The sequence below is a fragment of the Panthera leo genome, chromosome F2 (genome assembly GCF_018350215.1).
Source record: "Panthera leo isolate Ple1 chromosome F2, P.leo_Ple1_pat1.1, whole genome shotgun sequence".
NCBI classification, from domain to species: Eukaryota; Metazoa; Chordata; class Mammalia; order Carnivora; family Felidae; genus Panthera; species Panthera leo.
The window spans coordinates 37,887,725-37,902,106 of record NC_056695.1 but is presented as its reverse complement, the minus strand read 5'-3'; the positions used below and the strand labels follow the sequence as shown (position 1 = coordinate 37,902,106).

The 14,382-nt window shown below is 40.0% G+C and overlaps 1 long non-coding RNA gene across 2 annotated transcripts in view; it reads right to left on the bottom strand.

The window, feature by feature from the left end:
- Positions 1-2,282: 2,282 nt before the first annotated feature.
- The window catches only part of LOC122210756, a 34,403-nt gene continuing 22,303 nt past the window's right edge, over positions 2,283-14,382 (bottom strand). For both annotated transcript variants that reach the window (XR_006198225.1, XR_006198224.1), the window contains exons 4-6: positions 13,618-13,799; positions 9,700-9,741; positions 2,283-2,487 (exon numbers count right to left, since the gene is read on the bottom strand). This is a non-coding gene — a long non-coding RNA (uncharacterized LOC122210756). The remainder of the gene's footprint in view (positions 2,488-9,699; positions 9,742-13,617; positions 13,800-14,382) is intronic.

Here is a 14,382-nt window from a genome sequence, read left to right as displayed (position 1 = left end):
GGCTCTGTACTGACAGCAGAGAACCTGATGCAGGGCTCAAACTCAAAAACCATGAGATCATGACTGAGCTGAAGCCCGACACTCGAACTACTGAGCCAGCCAGGTGCCCCCATAATTTGTATTTTTTCGTAAGACTCTGGGTGTATAAGAAGGTAGATTTGGTGGAGGGGAAAGCAACTATTTTCTTCAAGAAAATATAATTTGCAAAATTTCAATTTCATCTTCCATTAAAGAAACAAGTTTTAACTTTTCCAGAGTAATTTATCCTGTGAAGTCCTCAAATCTTGAATTTTTCTGATTTAGAAAGGTGTTTTTCACCACATATTCATGTAACTAAAGGTGTCAGGGTGAGGAGTGGGTTCCAAGCATAAAATGAAGGTCTGTGAGGTAAAGTCAAGTCTCCATCTTTTATTATCAGAAAACTTCCCTGGTTTGTCATCTGGAATTATGTGGGATTTCTTTTTGTTTGGTTTGTTTTTATGTTCTCCATTAGGAGTCTATTTTTCCTAAATGGTTGTAATATTCCAGAATGTTCTTTACTAAGAGTGCAGCAAAGAACAATAACAGAAAGGTCTGGAAATAACAACTAGGGGAAACATCAAGAAATATTACATAAAAGGAAGGCATGGAGTGTGACTAGAGGTATGGCATAGATTCAAAACTGTTGAGTACATTTTGGAAGAATTCATAAGTGTTCATTTCTTAGATAACAATGGCTAGGTATCTACCAGGAAAGTATTCCTTATTTTTTTTGTGTAAGTTTATTTATTTGTTTTGAGAAAGAGAGAGTGCATGCATGCTCACACAAGTCGGGTAGGGGTAGGAGAGCAAGAGCCAGAGCGAGAGCGAGAGCGAGAGCGAGAGCGAGAGAGAGAGAGAGAGAGAGAGAGTCCTAAGCAGGCTCCATGCTGTCAGCACAGAGCCCAATGAGGGGCTCAAACTTATGAACCATGAGATCATGACCTGAGATGAAATCAAGAGTAGGACACTTAGCCAATCCAGCCACCCAGGCACCCCTATCAGAAAAGTATTGTTACAACTATTTAGAATAAAATGACTTCTGGTTTATTCATTTTGCTATATATGTGACTTATGCAATCTTATAATAAGATAGTCCACTGAAAGTATAAACATTATTTGTTGAGATTACTGCCTCCAAACATTCAGAGTTCTAAAATTTTATTTCAATTTGATCAAAACCCTTTTCTTCCTTTTTAACAACATCAGAAACAAAAATTATTTTCATCCTCAAAGTATGACCCTTAACTTTTAATTTTTCCACTTCACCAAATGCAACCCCCACCCTACACTGTCCATTTAAAAATATTCAACATAAACATGTTCTCATTTGAAGTGATACTTTACTAGCAGAGTTAATGAGATGTGTCAAGCAGAAGAGCTCCTAAATAATTTCCTATCACACGACATATAAAACTTATATAAAAAAATGTGAGCTGTTCTTTAAGCTTCAGACTAAAGTATACTTTACCTGATGTTTTCACTACCATGTCATTCTTACTTAAACATATTATTACAGACAGTCCCCAACTCACAACCTTTCGGCTTAATGATTTTTTGACATTATCATGGTGGAAAAGCAATATGCGTTAAGTAGAAACTGCGCTTCGAATTTTGAATCAGCAAGTCAGGCTGCAGTTTTCAGTCAGCCAGGTGGTCACGAGGGTTAACAACCAATAACACCTACAATGATTCTGTACCCATACTGAAATTTTTTCAGTTTCAGTTCAGTATGCAATAAATTACATGAGATATGTAACACTTTATAATAAAATAGACTTTGTGTTAGACTATTTTGCCCAACGGTAGGCTAATGTAAGTGTTCTGAGCACATTTAAGGTAGGCTAGGTTAAGCTATGATGTCCAGTAGGTTAGATGTATTAAATGTGTTTTTGACTTATGATATTTTCAATTTATGGGTTTATAGGAATGTAACTCCATGATAAACCCAAGGAAATCTGTATTTAAAAGATAGATACTGAAATACAAGTATAGGAGACTTCTTTAAATGAGTGTCCATCTTGAGGATGGCAAGAACTTTGTCATTCTTGCTTTCTATTTAAAGCTACTTTCCTCTCTCTGTATTTTACCTCTTGGGTAACCATGGAGCTCCTACTTCCATCAGACAGTGGTTATTTGGGTAATGGCAAAACCTGCTCATCACCCAAATTGTCCAGGTGATGATGGCATTTAGAATCCGTCTGACACAGATGACCCACACCTTAAGAATGAAAGATACTCAGGAGGTAACTGCCCGTCTTCTGTCTCCTCTTTATTACCCAAGAGGATGATCCCACACAATCCCCTGGCATTCTAATCTCTGACAATTTCCAAAGGCAAGAAATACTTTGCATTTATCCTAAATTTGTCCCCATGAATATGTTCTCTCAACGTGACTTTCATGGATATAGATAATTGCTCATTTCCTCCTTCAGGAATTTGTTGTGGTCCACTGTAGCAGGTTGCTCACTAATCATCAAAAAAGAAAAAAAAAAGATCCTTTAGATTGCATGGAGACTACTACTTGGTTTCTTCTTTTATTAAACTTAGGACACAAATTTTGAATTTTATTTCAATATCTGTATGTCAATAAGTTGTATATATCCTTGGCTCTTTCTGAATAATTACTCAAACTTTTATATCCCAACTCAGTTGTAAGGTCCAGAGTTACACAGAATACTCTGAAATATTTATATGTAACATTCTAATACATTTCTTTCCTAACTGCTGAATATACAGTATTTCACATGATGATGGTAACATTAATTCATACTTTATACTGTGTTAGGGTCTGGGCTTTGTATTGTAGGTGCTTAACAAAAGGTTGTTAAGAAAAAGAATAAATCAACTAATGTGATTTCCATATTCCCAAGCTTATAAATTATCTATGAATCATCCCATGTTCAACAGTAATTTTCAAATCACGATTTTTGTTAACAATATCCAGTTGTTCCATCCAGTACCATTATGGTACTGCATAATGGCTAAGCATGGGGACAAGGGGTTGGCCAGTGTTCTGCCCAAGTGTGAATCCCAGCTCTGTCACTCAGTAATGTGTGACTGTGCAAGGTATGTAAAGTCCCCTTAAAAAAACCCCACACCCCTGAGTTGTGAACGCTTGTGAAAGCCTCTTAGCATGGCCACAGCCAAAGAGTAAGCTTTCAATAAATGTTGGCATGGTGGCATGGGCTGAATGTTTGTGTCCTCCCAAAACTCATATGTTAAGACTGTAAGCCCCAATATAATGGTATTAGGAGGTAGGATCTTTGGGATCTTTGGAAGAACCTATGAATGAGATTAGTACCCTTATGAAAGGGACCCCAGAGAGTGTCCTAGCCCTTCTTCTGCCATGTGAGGGCACAGCAAATGGGCTCTCACTGACAACAAATCTGCCAGCACCATGATCTCAGACTACCCAGCCTTTCAGAATTGTGAGAAATAAGTTTCTGTTGTTTATAAGCCACTCAATCTATTGCATTGATTTGTTATCTCGCCCAAACTGACTATAAGACACATAGCATCACCCCTCTGGTGGGGGCAGGATTTCAACTTTCTGATTGTTCAATGACTAGAAGGAGGAGAATCACCCTTTCAGAGGTTAGAGTTTAGATAATGGTGTCCGATTGAATGAGAATGCATCTTTGTCAAAAGGCTACTGTTTCTCTTTTGGGTTCCCTCCCTCTTATTCTCACTCCGCTCACTCTCTGCTTCCAGGAATTCTGTGAAAGAAATCACATTCTATGTGCTGTTTCCTGATCTCACATCCATTCCTATCCCAGCCTATGCTGCTTTCTTCACTGCTCCAAGCACATGGTCGCCCGTCAATACCGTGAACTTGGGTCTTTCTCCCCTGCTATCCTGCCAAACTTGTACTCATGCTCTGTACGACATCTGCCTTCACTCCCTTTACTGCAAAGCTGCAGAGTGCTGTTGGAGAAACCAACAATAGGGCAGACTGGGCTTCTGTGTGTGTGTGTTCTCCCACCTTACCCAGTAAACAATCCTTCTACACACCTCAGTGAGTTTCCTCTCCAATTCTTCACAGCAGCATTTCATCTCATCTACTCTTCTTTTCAATGTCCCTGACATTCCTCTGCCAACCTTGTTCTCAACACACACTGGACCAACAAACTGACATTTCTAGTTAAGGTAGAAATTTGTCATTTGAGAGAATGTATGCCTGAACACAGATATAAGGCCGTTTTTCCTCAGATCGAGATTCTCTAAGTCAGTTTATTGGTAGTGGGCAGGATCTGTTTCAGAATCATGGTGGAAAGGTCTCTAGGTTGCTCCCTGTCTACGGCTGGTGCTCCTGGAACACCCACAGTAGGAAGAGCTCCTGCATCTAAAGGAGTCAGTCAAGCCTGCATCATAGGTTAAGATTAGATCAAGAGAACTAGTTCTGCAAGGAAAATGAAACAATCTGCAATCCATTTTAAGATGTGCCTTTGGGTGAGATTCATCTGCTCCAGTTCCCTGGTGCCTCATTTCCGTGCCAATCAGAAGGCACCCATTTCTTGACAATTTTGCTGTTTTCTTTCTTCTGGCACATTTGATCAGCTAATATTGAAAGCTCTCCCATCTGTGAGCCGTCAATAGCTTTACCATCACAAGTGTCTCCCAGGCCAGGCAGCTGTCGAAGCCTATTTAACAGCTCACAACATTGACTGGATTTGGCAGGAACTTACTTGGGAAGTACCGAACCAAAAGGCTAGCTGGTGTTTCATTTGATTAACTGAAAATCTAGACATTCATTTTACTGACCATGTTCCCAGAAGCAAGCAGCTGTGGTCAAGGGCCCCTGTTCAGGGTTTCCGAGCTGAGCCAAGACATTCCCTCCTTGACAACAAAGGCACGCTGGGAGCAGCCTATCGTAGCTTGGGAGTGAAGGAATGTTCTGGCTAACGAGTGCCAGACAAACATCTTTGATATGTATTGAGTTCTTCAGTTCAACTAAATACATTTATTCTTTTGCTGCTGAAGAAGGGGCTTGCTGTGCTCAAAGTCCCCAAACTGTCCAAAAGATCTGAACCACTCTCCGACAGATACTTGCCAGGATTACTGCAGTATCTTCTAGTCAGTTTTCCTGCTTCCTCCCTTGTACCCATTTTCTGGAGTGGTATTCTTAAAAGGCAGATCTGTTCATGCCATTGGACTGCCTAAACTTTTCTCATGGTTTCCATCATGCCTCAAATAAAACCCATGTTTCTTCTCCTGACTTACAAGGACCAGCCAATCTGCCTAAGCTCACTTCCCATGATTCTTCCTCACTAGTGTACCAGGCACACTGTTCTTCCTAACCCTGAGCATGCTGAGTCCATGGGTGGCTTCGGAACTTTATGCTTGCTATTTATGCCCTCTGCCTGGAATGCCCAGAATAATTTTCTCAGTTAAACTTTCCTAATGTCGTTGAAAACGAATTGGTACAAATAAACAGAATTTGAACGAGTGTAAGTTTATTTAGCCTGCTTTCTGGGACATACAAGCACAAACAGAGCTTTCTGTCTCACCTACCATTCTTGGAACATATTAACATTATATCCATGGTTGTCACATTTTTTTAATACTAGAAATTATGCTCTTCTGGGGCACCTGTGTGGCTCAGTCAGTTAAGTGTCTGACTTCGGCTCAGGTCATGATCGCATGGTGTGTGAATTCGAGCCCTGCATTGGGCTCTGTGTCGACAGTGTGGAGTCCACCTGGGATTCTTTCTCTCTCCCTCTCTCTCTAAAAGTAAATAAATAAAACAAAAGAAATTATGCTATTCATTTATGTAAGAAACTGGCATATAGTATCTATATGCCAGTGGTCTAGTTCATAGCTAAAGACTTTAATAGGTTAAATTCCAACTACCACTCTGGATCTTTAAAAATTTTTTTCTTTTTGAAAGAGAGAGAAATAGAGCGTTAAGTGGGGGAGGGGCAGAGAGAAGGGGAGACATGGAATCCGAAGCAGACTCCAGGCTCTGAGCTGTCAGCACAGAGCCTGACGTGGGTCTCAAACTTGTGAACCACGAGATCATGACCTCAGCTGAAGTGGGACGCTTAAATACTATTTTAAGATCCAGAGAGGTAGATGGAGGGGTGCCTGGATGGCTCAGTTGGTTAAGGCTCTAACAACTCAATCCTGGCTTTTAAGGTAGAGGCTAAGCTGCTATCAGAAAAAGCCCCAAATATACAATGACTTAAATGAGGTAAATGTTTATTTCTCTGTCCTGTAATAGTCCAATGTAGCCTAGTGGGTCAATTCTTCTCTATAAGGGTATCCAACAATGCAGATTCCCTCCATATTAAATGTTCTGCTGATCCTTAGGGCTCATGCCTCCCCTACGAAGTCAAATTGGCTCATAGCCATATCTAAGGTGTAAGACCTTAGCCATATCTAAGGTCCCAGACAAAAAAAGAGGGAAAGTAATTTCCTTTTAATCAAGTAATTAATCATTACTGCTGATCACTTTCCACAGAAGCACTAAAGTCCTCTGGCCACACCTAGATGCAAGGGGGCTGGGAAACATAGACTCTACCTGGGCAACCAAATCCAAATAACAATGGAGGAACAGACTGTGGGGGGCAACTAGCTGTCTTCCATACTCATGTAGGCAGTGCTACCTTTGATGAGTAAACGATTAATTGACACAAAGATTATACTCTTCTCTCTCATCCAGCACTGATCTACTAGATAAATGCAAGAAAGAAATAACAGAGACCAAAATATTATCTTTATTACTTACAAAGTCCAGGGTGGAGGATATGGCTTTGTGTGTGTTAACCACAGGAGCTTTACAATGCTGAATTGCAGGAGGAGACACACATCATCGAGTTTAAGGCAGCACTGAACCAAGGCAACTCTTCCTTGTGGTGGGGAAGAGTGTGCCCTTGAAGGAGCAGGAGAACATATTCTCTCTGTAGGCAGATTGCTCCCAAAAGGAATGGTGGCTGGAATTCAGCCAAGTAATTCTTAGTTTTTTTTAATGTTTATTTATTTTTGAGACAGAGAGAGACAGAGGATGAATGGGGGAGGGTCAGAGAGAGAGAGAGGGAGACACAGAATCTGAAACAGGCTCCAGGCTCTGAGCTGTCAGCACAGAGCCCGACACGGGGCTTGATCTCATGGACCGCAAGATCATGACCTGAGCCGAAGTTGGACACTTAACCGACTGAGCCATCCAGGCGCCCCTCAGCCAAGTGTTCTAATGCTCAGTTGTTCTAATCAAATTTACTAAGTATGTTATTAGTTCCACCTCTCCTGAGGTGTTGTGAGTGAAGGAGTGGAGACAGCCTGGCATGCATTCTCTCCAAGGAGGAAATCACACATCTGAGTGCAATTAAACTAAACTAGATATCAATCCATTTCTAAAATCCCCAGTTCTCTACCACCCATCAGTCTAAAGTCTTGTGTCTAAAGCCAATCCCCCCTTCAAAGCTCCATGCTGTATCTCTGCTCGTACTAACTTCTGTGGCGTAGATTTTTCCCTCTTGCTTTTCTCTAAGATTTTTTTCCCACTGACTTCCCCTCCACAAGCAAATGAACCCATATCTTTCCCATCTTAAAGAAAAACTTCTTTCAACCTTGGATTCTCTTCTAGCTGTAGTTTAATGTCTGCTCTTACCTTCATAAATAAGCCTCTTGAAAGAGTACTCTGAATTCAATTCTTCGTTTTCTGTTCATTCCTCAACCCACAGGAATCTGATTTCTGCTACCACCACTAACTGAAATTGTTCTTACTAATTTCCCAATTAAATGGATGTTAGCCAGTCTTTATCTTACTTGACCCCTCACAGATTAATATCCTTGACCACTCTATTTTTTGAAAGTCTTCGCCCCCTCAAGGTTTCCATGACAATCATTTCTGTTTCTTTTTATTTCCTTAAGAAGTGTCTTCATTCTCTCCACTCTGTAAATGTTGGTATTCCCCTGGAATTCGTCTTTGATCTTCTCTTCCCTCATTACACACACACTCCTTGGGTAAGCGTCTAAATCACCAATATACTAATCACCAATACACAATGATTCCCAAATTACACCACTAGCCTAGCTCTCTCTCCTAAGCATCATACCAAATACCCAATTACTAGATATCTTTCCAGGGATGCCCCTCAATTCAGCATGTCCAAGCTAAATTCATTAGCTTCTACCTTGACCTGGACATTAACATTCTCCAGTCACCCCGGTCAGGAACCTGCAAATCATCTCCCATTTCACCCACTTCTTTAAAAATCTCATTTAATTCTATATAAAAATTACACTCAAACCAACCCCTTCTTCCTTTGTTATCATTACCTCATGTAGGTCCAGACCTCATCCATATTCATCTGTACCTACTGCTTCGGCGCCTGGGCTTTCTGTTCTGGCAGGGATAACCATCCTTCATACCACTGCCGGAGCGATTGTTCTAAACCATGATTTAAATCCTAAATATTAGTCAACAATTATAAAGTAACTGCTCTTGACAATATCTTTTGTTTCTAATAATTCCAGCTGCACCCTTGCACCAAACTCCCAATCTTCCAAAAATTTGCCTTCTATGCTTCTATGAGGCTGAAGACTCCTAGAGAAAAATAATGCAATGAACAAATTGACTTCCTTACAAATTTATGGGCTCTGTTCAGCAATTGTTTTTTGTTCCCTCATCACTGTTTCCCCCTAACATCCACTGGGAATCATTAATACTTTCCTCAGAATCCTGACATAATCACCACTTACCTCACCTCTGACAGGTAACATGACCTCCATCAGAGGAGGGGAGAGAACATCAACCCAATTGAGATTTTTGTTTTAGAGCAGTTAATGCTAACATATACTTAAGATAAATTAGGCAGCAGGACCCTGTCTAAATCTCTACTAGATTGTGAAATACCATCAGGATGGAAAATAACTTAACTTCACAATAAAGTCTAAGTTTCCTCACATAATATATAAGGTCCTTCATGACTCTGCTCCTGCTTGTCTCTGGCTATCCCTGGGTATTCCCCACCTGCAACCTACCAAACCACATCCTCCACAAGAAACTACTTGGAATAGCCTCTGCATAGACTATTTGCTCAGCCCAGATTAGATAATGGAATGACACTTTGGAAGCTTCCAGAACTTTACCTAATTTTAGATCAAAGTGATCACCATGATCTATCACATAAACAAAAGTAACAAAATGGTGTTCAGTGCTACATAGAGTTCCCTATAGCAACACTGCCCAACCCCCACAGAACCACATACATACCCAACACCCTAGACTCAGAAAAAGCTGGGGCAGCTTCAAAGGAGTTATCATTTAAACATATTTTAACCATAACTCTATTCTATTTTTTTTTAAGTTTATTTTTAGAGAGAGAGCACATGGCCATGAGGACGGGAAGGGCAGAGAGAAAGATTCCCAAGCAGGTTCCACACTCTATGCTGAGCCTGACTTGGGGCTCCATCTCACGACTGTGAGATCATGACCTGAGCCTCGAGATCATGACTGAAGCCAAAAACCAAGAGTCAGACACTTAACCAACTGGGCCATACAAGCTCCCCTATTTTTACTCTGTACGTAAGCTCTATTCAGGGCTTAAACTCATGACTCTGAGACCAAGAGTTGCATACTCCACCGACTGAGCCAGCCAAGCACCCCACCATAATTCTATTCTAAAGCAAGATAATAAATGCTAAATTCATTGTTTCTCAGTTTTCTTCTCCACTTACTCTGTGATGTGAGGTGTGAAGAAGGCTGGTCCTGTGTTAGTGCTGGGAGAAGATAAAAATTTTACAGTGACTTGAAACAAAATCTGACTAAAACTATTAATTTTATTATATAGGAGGCTATAAAATAATTTTAAGTATCATTGCTATAGGATACATATTTTAAGTGCAACCAACACCAGTTAAAAAAAAAAAAAAAAGTCCTGAAATGCCATTTTAGGATCTGACATATAAAAAACCTGACAAAGAGTTTTTGGAGCATTTTCCTAGTATGCTTTTGCCACACACAAGAAAATAGCATTTCCAGTATTATAGTACATATTAAACCAGATTAGCATCCCCTCATTACCTTTCTGTCTCCTCTAATCAACTGCATATTCCTGGAAGGCACAGTCTTTGTATCTCCAGAGTAGAACAGTCTTAAACCCCATTAATGAGTAATGAATGAAAGCTCCTGGAGCTTCCAGGGTCAAGGTTAAGAGTACCTAATCATGTAATTAGTACTTCAAAAGGCATGGGAAATTGTGTCACATGCTGAATTTTACAGCCCAAGTGACTGGCAAGGTGTCACAACAGTACTTTACTCCTCTCAGGTGTTCACCCTCTGTTCCTTCATTTCTGTGTGAAATTTATTATTTTTTTGGTTTGTATTTTCCTTTTTCCTCTCTCCTGCTTTTATCCCTCCTCGATACAGCTGTTCCTTATGGAAATAAATTACATTTAGATGTTTATTGAATAAACTTGAGTTTTCCTGGACTAAATATTGTGTTTCATTAACAACTTTTTCTCAGAACGAGTCTGTCTAGATTGCTTTGACTTCTTAGGTCTTTATTATTTTGACAATGTTCATTAAGAGGTACTTAATATGAAATATGGTAAGTATATTTTTTGAAAGCACATAGTGTATTAATAAGATATTATCACTGTCTCCTACTCTCTTCATTTTCCTCCTTAAAGAAATAGAATAATATGTATGAGGCAGAAACAGAAATGGACTTTTTAAGTTCTACTTCTTGTTTATACATAAGGTATAATTTGCTGAAAATTCAGTAACTCAAGAAATTAATAGTCATTTTGGTATCTATACTTAAACACTAAAAAGTGCTTTATATAAGGTACCTTAAGTAAGTGGACTTCATGAAAATTATCTGAAATAGAAACACCACTTTGAACCAAGAGTTACTTGTGGACCACATGTAAATTCAAAAATGGGTTCTACCATCATTAACATATATACAAACTTTTATGTAGTAAAAGCTATTATACTGCCAGATTGGATACAGATCTACGTGCTACTTTATGTCACAAGTTAGAGGTGTGTGTTTTAGAGCTGAGTTTCAGATATCTTTTACAATGTATTTCAGCTATAGTGATATTTCTTTTTTCCTTTGTCTTTCTAATGAAATATAAGAACTGCTGAAGCATAAGCCTAAAATCATCTTGAACATCAATGGCTATAGTCACTCCAATAGATAGCATACACGTTAGTCTTCTAATGGTCTGTGACTAAAAACATGGAGGCGATCCAGTGGGTAAAGTAGCTTTACAGTTAATGATCAGTGTCTGGAAAAAAATTCCTGAATGTTTTATCCATTCATTTAACAGATACTTGTTAAATACAGGCTAGGCCAGGTGATGGGTGCTAGGAATTCAGTAGTGAGCAAAGCAGAGTAGTCTCTTGCAACTCCTGGAGTTTACAGTCCAGTTGAAATGCAAATTTTTACGAAGAAATTATTAGAGGTCTATGAAAGGAGGATGGCCATGGGGTTAAGGACACATAAATCCCAGTCTGAGGGGTCAGCAATGAACAAAACATACGTACGAGATTTAATTTCCCCAACCTCATCATTTATGCACATGATAATATCTCTTGAGTTAATGTTGGCTAAACACTACTCTTTGGAGGAGGTGAAGAAACACTCACCTGAAATACCCTTCTCAATGCTGCTCTGAATAAAAGTTATAGTCAAGGGCACAATGTAAATGTTATTCAATAGGGGAAAATAAGTCTACTCAGTGCCTACTAAGTGCTAGAGAATAAGACAAACATGTCTCAGCCCTTAGGAAGCTTCCAATCTAAGAAAAGATGGCTGTGGAAGAACAACAAAACTTGACGAGTGTCTCAAGAGGAGAAGCTGAGGGAAGTTATAATGAAGAAGTAAAGCCAGTCAGCCAGTAGCAGAAGACTTCAGAGAGATTTGAAGATAAGTAAATAGCTCTGACTTTAGCATCTTCAGGGTTCTGTGAGAATCACAATTTCACTGCTCTGCCTCAAACAGTGTATCCTTTCACCTGATTTTTTCTTAAAATGCCCCCCAACACGTATACCCTCCCCAGTGTTGAATGGCCTAGGACTTGGTAACTCAGGTAAGATCATCTCTAAGTGTAAGAGAAAAAGATTCTTTTACCCTTGGTGCTCTTTTTATTAAACTTTTCTTTCCTCCCTTCTTACTATTAACAAAGTAGCAAGACTCTTAAAGCAGAAATTCGAGTGTAGGCCTAGGCCAGAGAAGTCAAAGAGACCTCTTTGCTTTCTTTTTATCTAGGCTTTAAGCCAACAGCACAAAAGGAGTCCTTGTAGAAATCTATGACTCAGCCTTGCTCACTAGGGCTCTGGGTTAATGCCAGAGACTTATTGTAAAGAATGTGCGTGTGTGTATGCTTACACTTTTCCACTGGTCCCCAAGGAATCAGAAGATGGCTGATTTATTTTTCACAGACTTGGGGGGTCCCAAAAGAGCCTCTTTTTATCAAAGCTCTAACAGAAGACAAGAAGGCAACAATACGTTGCTTTCTTTTAAGAAATGTACTCAATTACTTGAAATAGTTTTGTTGTTCCTTAGGCATAAAACACCATTCCACATTCACATTCTTTATCCCACTTTAAGGATAGAGGAGGGAGGAGGGTTGATTGCACTGGCAGATCATAGAATACTAATTAAGCTGCTTTTTTCAAGGGCACAGTTTTCGAAGAGGCTATAGGTCACTGCAAGCCTCTCTGTTGCTGGCAGGATGGGGGGGCGGGGCACAGAAAGGTTATCCTCTCCCTAAGTTTGGGGCCCAACAAAGTTTACTTCAGCAACACACAGGGGAGCTAACAGGGTCCTCTTTGGCTTTCGCTCCATTTCCATTAGTGCTCACTGAAGTCTTAGGGCTGGCTGCCTTTGAAGCTTGAAAGGAAGAGAGAGCAATCCTAGGAGCCTGCTTTCGCCTGAGGCTATTTAGGCCAAACAAGCTTAAGAAAAAGAAGCCTTTCATGTGTTCAGCCCAGTTTACTAGAGCTTTGTACTGTGGCTTGAAGCCAAGTTCCCAACTAATAAAATTTTTCACTGTTGTTGTTTGGTTATTTTTGCCCTTGATTTTGCTTTATGAGAATATACCTCTCAGAAGTATTGGGGAGGATATAATTACTCGAGGCAATTTCAGGGACATCCTTGGTACCGTCCGGCAAAACATCATTAAATAGTACCCTGACTCACTCGAATTTCTAGGCAACGTAAGCAGGAAAAACTGATTAGAAGTAAAAATGCTATTTTTGTTTGCAGAATACAGTTTACCGGTGTTGGTGTCAGTAAAGGCCCTGATAAGAGGGTATACAGACCAATAAAACATTTACAAACCAGACCATGGAGTTCAACAAATCTTGACGGTGAACCCAAGACCGCCCACGCTGAACAAAGGGTGCCCATGCTAGTACACACACCTGTTCATCTGTTTTCTGGGGTTTCGAATTCGAGAGCTATCAAATGTTAAGAGAAACACAAATTATTTGAATACCGGTAATAAAATCAGGTCTACTGTGAGTCACACTGCGGCCACATTGAAATTGGGTGATGAACGGAACTACCAATTGCCACACCGGTTTCCAAAAACCAATGCTCAAGACTTCCTATTGCACATATGTTTAGAAACGGATATTACCTGCTGCTTGCAAGAGCATCCTGTAAATTCTGACTTTTGTGTACTGAGTCTCAAAGATCTCTGCCCAGATGGTTTCATCTGCTGTTTCTAGAAAGCCTGGGAGGTGGACAGGAGCCATGGATATTCCCTTAGTTGAGTTACTAGCTGCTTTCCTTATTCATCAGGGAGTTTGCACATATAATCTGGAAATGCACATTAAATTTCATAGTGTTTTTTTTTAAAAAAATTTTTGTAATGTTTTTATTTATTTTTGAGACAGAGACAGAGCATGAGCACGGGAGGGGCAGAGAGAGAGAGGGAGACACAGAATCCGAAGCAGGCCTCAGGCTATGATCTGTCAGCACAGCGCCCCACGCGGGGCTCGAACTCACAGACTGCGACATCGTGACCTGAGCTGAAGTCGGACACTTAACCGACTGAGCCACCCAGGTGCCCCAAATTTTACAGTATTTTGAAAAAGAAGCAAAAATATTAGTTTCATAATATAGACCACAAAAACTAAAGCTGGAATAATGTGGATATTGCTAGGATTCTCAGTTATGATGTAAAGGCGTTGTGTTTATTCAGAAAGCACATGAATTGTAGACAGCTGATAAAGATTTTTCTACTCCCTTTGCTAGATGATCCCACCCATTGCCATGGCTTTACTAACAATTAAAATGCTGGTGCCTTCTGAATTTTGCGTCTACAGGTTGTATTTCTCTTCTGTGTTCTGACTAGTATATTCTAATGCTTGCTGAACTTTTGCGGGGGAAAATGCCAGCT